Raw genomic sequence first — 7,919 nt, 5'->3', positions numbered from 1 at the left:
TTGTTGGAGGGAATGACACTGATCATAACAATATTTTGTCATCATTTAACTCAGTTGGAATCCCAATTAATTTTACTGAATCAGCCCGCAATCTAGGAGTTATCTTTGACTCTAGCATGTCATTTAAAGCGCATATTACAAAGTTGTCCAAAACATGCTTCTTCCATCTTAAAAATGTTAGGAAATTAAGTCGCTTTCTAAATAAACAGGATTCTGAGAAATTAATTCATGCATTTATCTCTAGTAGGATTGACTACTGCAATGCAGTGTTCACTGGATGTTCAAACTGTTCTTTATACAGCCTCCAGTTAATACAAAATGCGGCTGCAAGAATTATTACAAGAACAAGCAAATACGAACACATAACTCCAGTTCTTAAATCCTTACACCAGTTAAGTTTAGGGCAGATTTCAAAATCCTTCTTTTAACATATAAAGCATTAAATGGCTGAGGTCTGGCTTACTTGTCTGAACTTATCATGACTTACAAACCAGAGTGCACATTAAGATCTCAAGATGCTGGTCTGCTTATGGTTCCAAGGATTAATAAAATAACAATGGGAGGTCGAGCTTTTAGTTACAGGGCCCCTAAACTGTGGAATGGTCTGCCTGCTACTGTAAGAGATGCCCCTTCGGTCTCAGCTTTTAAATCCCAGCTGAAGACTCACTACTTCAGTTTAGCATATCCTGACTAGAGCTGCTGATTAACTGTACAGACTGCATCTCTGTTGTTAGTCATTACCACTAAAACATAAGTAACATGATAGTTAGAATTGGATACTAACCCTCACCTATTCTGTTTCTCTTCTCAGTACTCAAATGTGGCACTTGATGCCACGGCCCACCTGCCAAGTTGTTTTGCCTGCCTAAAGTAAAGTCATCCCTGATGGAGGATCGCAGGAATCGTGAGAAAGAGGGGTCCTTTCATTGGATTGGCTGGCCCAACACTGTTTCAGCTGTGGAGTGGCCAAATGGGGGAGGCAGCTTGATGGATGAGGTCTCCAGGAGTCTAAAATTATCCAAATCTTATTATGTGATATCATCTACTGTTAAATTCTGCTCCGTACTTCTAAAAAATTTTTATTTTTTATTGAGGATTTGTTCTGTTCTGTGTATTGTATTGTATTGTATTGACCCCCTTCTTTTGACACCCACTGCACGCCCAACCTACCTGGAAAGGGGTCTCTCTTTGAACTGCCTTTCCCAAGGTTTCTTCCATTTTTCCCTACTAGGTTTTTTTGGGAGTTTTTCCTTGTCTTCTTAGAGAGTCAAGGCTGGGGGGCTGTCAAGAGGCAGGGCCTGTTAAAGCCCATTGCGACACTTCCTGTGTGATTTTGGGCTGTACAAAAATAAACTGTATTGTATTGTATTGTATTGTATTGTATTGTATTGTATTGTATTGTATTGTATTGTATTGTATTGTACTCAGGAGGATAGAAAAAACAACAACAAGTAAAACTCCAATTGGGCTGGAGAAAAAAACATAATCTGCAGGGTTTCCAAGGAGCACAAGAACGCCCAACTCCAACTGGGCGTTCAACCTAAAATAAATATTCTTATTTCATTCCTCTTTGTTTTCAGGCATCATATGATAGGATTTGATGAAGATGGTCTCATGGACAGCTGGGGCACCCACATTCATTCCATCATCACATGTGGCTGCATGGTGCCTTGATCAGATAGTGGTGGCGATCTGAACCAGAAAAGACAGCAGAGAAAAGTGGAGATTAATAAAGGTTGCATATCCCTGAAGAATATAATAATTCTATGCCCATATAGTCTAGTAGGAATAAACTAAATGTAGCTATAAAAAAGCCAAATTAAAATAATTTAACATTAATAATTACAATTAAAATAATTTAACATTTTTTAAAAAAATAATTAGCCTGTATTAGTCTGGTGAATTTTTATTGATAAAGTATTCCAGATTTTAGGTGCATAGCAGCAAAAGGCTGAATCACCACTTCTTTTAAGCTGGGCTCTTGAAATTATAAACAGGCCACCATTAGAAGGTCTAAGGCTATGACTTGGAGGGGAGGGAAAAGGCAATTTAAATATAGGACAGAGTAAAAAACCATTAGTAGTACTTTAAAGTCAATTTTGAATGACACAGGTAACCAATGTAACAATTTTAAAATTGTTTAGATATGCTCAGATTTTCTTTTTCTAGTTAAGATTCTGGTTGCTGCATTCTGCAATAATTGCAACTGACTAATGTCTTTCTTGGGCAGTCCTGTAAGGAGTGCATTACAGTAATCTAGTCGACTAAAAACAAAAGCATGAACTAATTTTTCAGCATCTAAAAATGAAGTCCTAGTAATCTGGTTAAAGTTAAGGTCAAAGTCAATGATTACCCCTAAATTCTTTACCTCCACCTAAAACCTAAGGGATCAAGTTTATTTCTAATACCTTCGCTATTTCCATATTTGCCAGTCACTAAGACTTCTGTATTTTCCTTATTTAGTTTGGGAATGATTCTACTCATTCAGTTGGAAATACTGCCAAGACACTGGCACTGGAGAGCCAAGAGCATCAGGGTCATCAAACACTATTGATAATGATCTGGCCTAATGGAAGCAAGTAGATTGAAAAAGCAGCGGACCCAGAATAGATCTTTGTGGTACACTATATAAAACATCATAGGTCTCCAAAGTACAATCACCACAACCAACAAAGAAATTTCTACCTGTTAAGTAAGACTGAAACCAATTTAAGATGCTGCTAAGGAGTCTCACCCATTGTCTACAGCAATTTGTAAGAATACTGTGATCTCTGGTGTCAGATGTTGCACTCAAGTCTAAGAAAACAAGAACAGATATACGGCCTCTGTCCACATTGACCCGCAAATCATTTACTACTTTAACCAGTGCAGTTTCTGACTGAGAGTTGTCAAGAATAAATGTTTATTCAAGTAATCATTTAGCTGCTTAAAGAAATGCCTTTTTCTAGAAATTTATTTAAGAAAGGTAGGTTAGGAATTGGTCCAAAGTTGTTGAAGACAGAGGAGTCAAGATTAATTTTCTTGACCATGGGTTTAACAACTACAGCCTTTAGTCAGTCATGGAAGACTCCTGTACATAATGATGAGTTCACTATGTCAAATACACTATCAATTAGGACATTGGAGGCGTCTTTGGAAAAGCCTGTTGGTACTGAGTCAAGGACGCAGGTGGAGGGCTTCAGCTAAGAAATTATTTTAAATAGTTTTGGTAGCTCTATTCCAGCAAAGAAGTGTAACTCGCTTAAATGGGCATGAACAGGATTAACTTTGGGGGGATGTAGTATATTATTTCTAATGTAATTTATTTTGTGTTTAAAAAATACAGCAAAAGTCTCACAAGTGTCACTAGTAGTTTTAAGGAGGCATTCTATTAGTGACCTGGTTTTGGAAGACTATCAATAGTTGAGAATAAACCAGCATTATCATTTAGAATTTTAGAGAAACAGGACTGCCTCTCAAGGTGGACTGTGTTGTTATACTCAGTTATTTGTGCCTTTTTATAGTGGACTGTCAGTTAGGATTTCTCCATTTACTCTCATCTCTCTGGCTTGTTCTCTTTAAATCAGACACTCATTGAGTCTTCCAAGGTATAATAGTGCTGGAGGATACTTAGCAGTCTTTACAGGGGCCACTATGTCAGCTGCAGTTCTAACCTTGGCATTAAAATTTTCCACCTTACTGGTTACACTGTTAGCATTAGTAATGTAAGCACTACAATCTGACTGTTTAAAATATTAACAAATATTGAAGTTGCAGATTTATCAACTTTTAATCCTTCTGAAATGACTAAATCCAGTGTGTGTACTCTCTTATGTGTGGGCTGTCTGACATGCTGACTAAGATCAAAAGAATGCAGTAAGTTCATGAATTCTCTTGCTTTCGGGTCACATTGGTTATCCACAGGAAAACTGAAATTGCTTATAATTAGGAACCTGTCATTACTGATACCAGGTCTGACAATTCCTCAGAAGAAGACGCATTATATTTTGGAGGATTATAAACAGTCAATACGAGAGATTGTAACACTTCTTGAATAAAGAGAGCAAGATACTCGGAAGACATGAAAGTACTAAAACCGGCATCTTAAATACTTTATAAACCGCCATCTTTTTTCCCTTGGCGAACCAAATGAGCAAAGCTGTAATTCGGAGGTGCTTCTTCAATCTATACTGCCGCACCATCAGCTGAGCCACATTTCAGTTAATGTAAGAAAGTCGATTTTCCTATCACTGATAAGATCGTTAATGTGAAAGGTCTTGCTGGTTAACACTGTAATATTTAGTAAAGCCACATTTAAAGTCTCGGAAGAGCAGAGCTGAATCAGAGTGTTATGGTGTAGCGGGGCTAAATAAAATGTCAATCGTGTTTGTTTATTATATGTAAGTGTTGTGTTTGTTTGACCTTTCTCATGTTTAAAATATATATAACTGAAGAACAGTTTTCTTGTTACATTTGTAAGAATGTCACCAAGTACAGCACTTGACCCTTGAGGTGGGGATCCCTTTTACATCTGGGTTGTGTACAGTATAAGTCAGGACCACGCATTTTAAAAAGGAGGAGTAAAAGGAGGCATCATATCAAGCACTACTATTATTGCAACAAGGGCATCCACAGATCCATCCATCCATCCATTTTCCAACCCGCTGAATCCGAACACAGGGTCACGGGGGTCTGCTGGAGCCAATCCCAGCCAACACAGGGCACAAGGCAGGGAACCAATCCAGGGCAGGGTGCCAACCCACCGCAGGCATCCACAGATCATTACTGTTTATCCTGTTACACACGGCAGTAAGGGTTCTTAGGACTTTTCATCAACCACATTTCTGGAGTCATTGGTGAGACTGATTGCGTTCATACTTCGAAATAGCTACTGTTTGTATTTTGGTTTTTTGTCATTTCATCATTTGGGACTTGGTTTTCATCCATTTCTCAAATTCCACGGTTTCTGTGATTTCAAAGGACTTTTTGTGTATATGAAGGTTTCTTTGTCATTTTGTGAATTATATATGTGTTCTGGTTCAGACAAGGGAGGACAAGGGAGATCGGGGCCATGTCAGTTTTTTTTTTTACTTTTTTTGCTATCTCTATATATATTTCCATCTGCATCAGGATCAGGGAATACAGGGATCTGTGTGTGTTATATTTCATCATTTTCCAATATATTCATTTTTTCACATACTGAACCTTTTATCTTTGACCAGCTTATTTTTACCATTGACTGGGGTCATTGAGTGGAGGGTAGGTAAAGAATAAAAGAGTAAGTACGTTTTTACGTGGCCGAGTCTGAACTTCACTCAAGCTCAGCCGGAGTGGTGTTACAAGGGCAGCTTGAAATGGTAATTAAGTTATTTATTAGGCTTTGTGTAGATTTGTTATTTAATCTATAATCTGTTACTATATATCTAATACAGTGATTATCTATAGGTGAAATAGTAATTAAATTATTCACATTTTTACCACTTTGTCTGGGTTTTTTTTATTTAGACTATGGTTTGTTATTATAGTGCTAATACAATGCACATCTAAAGGTGAACTCACTACAGAATTATCACATCCTAACATGGCATTATAACAAACAATAGGACTAAAATTATATAGTCAAGAAAGACAGATTACCTTTGAGATACTGTCAGAGAGGACCTGGGCACTGAATCTGTTCGGATGCAGGCCATATCATCCATTAAGCCGATGTTTTGTCTCTTACAGAAGCCAGCAGTTGACTGTAGGATTCATCCAACCTTCTAACCAAGGGCAAAGGACCTGAAATGATGGTTCTCACAGCTGGGGTCCTCTCCTTCGTTACTTGATTTATTGCTGCGAATTCCATATTTGGAACCTCCTGTTGGTATCAAATGTCGTTTACACCTCCATGGAGAATGATGGTTCCAACAGTCCTGTCCTTGTGCTTCTTGATGACTATCTGGGCTCTTTTTGTAATATGTCGTGCTCAAACATTAAGATAAACAAGAAACAAACGTTTTACGTTTAGGGCATGAAATACTAAGGTGGCGTACAGCTGAATCCTCAATAACAAGTACATCACCAAAGTCTGCCAGCACGGTGGGGGAGTGAAGAAGGTCAAAGCGGTTATGGATGGTAATGCTTGCCTGAGATAACAGAGGTGATCTAGCCTTGAGCCCCTGCCTGCATTGCTGAAACAGCCAGATTCCATTATCACAGTCATCTCGAATAAAAGCAGGGGTAAAACACACATGACCCAGTGTGCAAGTGGCATGGCGCAGGGTTGATGTTGCCAAATCTAGTCGAGTTGTGTAGATCTTAACTGCTGAGGAGGTCTCTATTAGCAGGCAAGGTTTCTGTTCCCTGAGGTGCATCTGTCTTGCAAAGAGCTGCTGAATCTGACTCTCAAGGACCTGGAGTTCGTCAACAATGTGCTGCAGCTAAAAGATGGCCATATTCCACTTCTACTTCATGTCCTAGAGGAGAGAGAGGGAGAGAGAGAGAGAGGTTAGGTGGTTGCAATTACTGGTAACTGAGTGACTTACTGAGGAAGTACTCATTCCAAGTTAATTGCATAATACTGTAAAAAGAATAAGACAGGGCTGCACTGCTGTCTGCTTTACCATAAGACTGGAATATAAACATCCTTTTTTTAACAAAACATTTTACTGTTTCCTCTTTACTTACTTTGTAAATATGTTTTACATTTTTTGCATCTGTTTTGCTTCTGTGGTGTGTCCTTGTCTCTGTCGAGGAATATTTTGATGTCTTAAGTAGACTGCGAGAATTAAAACAGCAGTGAAGAAAACAATATAGATTCAACCATGCAAATATCTCACCACTTTTCTGAGCTGGTGACAGAACAATGGCATAGTCACAAGCATTGTTGCCTCTCAGCTCCAGAAGTCTGGATCCATATTCTGACCTGGGCACTCACTATTTAGAGTTTTTATGTTCTCACTGTGCCTGTTTAGTTATTTTATTTTAATTCCAAAGGCATACCCTTTAGATGCATTGGCAATTCTAAACTGGCCCAATAACAGAAGTTGTAGGTGTATACGTGAATATGGACAGTGAGTAAATGGCACCCTCTCCAGGGTTTTTTCTTTCCTTGAACTTCATACTGTCAGGATGTGCTTCAGCCGTACAAATATACAAATGAATAAAACAAGATGAGTAGAAAATTAATGCATGTGTGTACCACTTTTTTCTCTGCTTAAAATTTGAGTTTAAGGGCTGACAATTAAAACAGCAATACTGTAAGATGTCTGTCATAATCGTTGGCTGGTGTTGTTCCATTTCAATACATTTTCTATATATTGCTTCCTTGAAAATTAATTTTACTTTTATTTTTCATCATCTTGTAGCTTTGTTGATTATGTCAATCTGTGTTTCACTTTCAAGGACACTATTACTTGTAGTGATACACATAATGTTACACTCAGTGTTATTTAAAAGCATAGCATTAGGAAATCTGCCCGTATCTTCTGTAAAAAAAAAAAAGGAAAGACTTCCACAATCTAAAAAAAAGAGTTATCTTTATTAAGGCTTTTTCTGAAATCACCCTCATCCTATGATTTCACTTTCAGTGTTTCAGTTCTTAACCCTATCACCTGCAAAATAACATGAGTAAAACATGCCCTTTATTCACAGAATGGTTACAATTACATTTCTCTAGTCTTGTTTATTTTTGTAATTTGAATGTTTAACTTCCAAAGTTTATCGGCTGCTTTACACTCTGTGGCAGCAGCTGTTATTACCCAGCCCTGCAGGTTTCCATGCTCTTTGATCCAACAAAAAAACATTTAGAGCAATCTAGGCGACAACAGGCCATTCAGCCCTACAAAGCTTGCCAGTCCTAAGCACTTAATTCTTCCAAAATAAAATCAAGTCTAGTTTGGAAGGTCTCTAAAATTTTACTGTCTACGAAACTATCTGGTAACTTATCCCATGTATCT

Source organism: Erpetoichthys calabaricus, chromosome 1 (genome assembly GCF_900747795.2).
Source record: "Erpetoichthys calabaricus chromosome 1, fErpCal1.3, whole genome shotgun sequence".
Taxonomy (NCBI): Eukaryota; Metazoa; Chordata; class Cladistia; order Polypteriformes; family Polypteridae; genus Erpetoichthys; species Erpetoichthys calabaricus.
The sequence above is the reverse complement of the archived record's forward strand: the minus strand, read 5'-3'. Positions refer to the sequence as shown.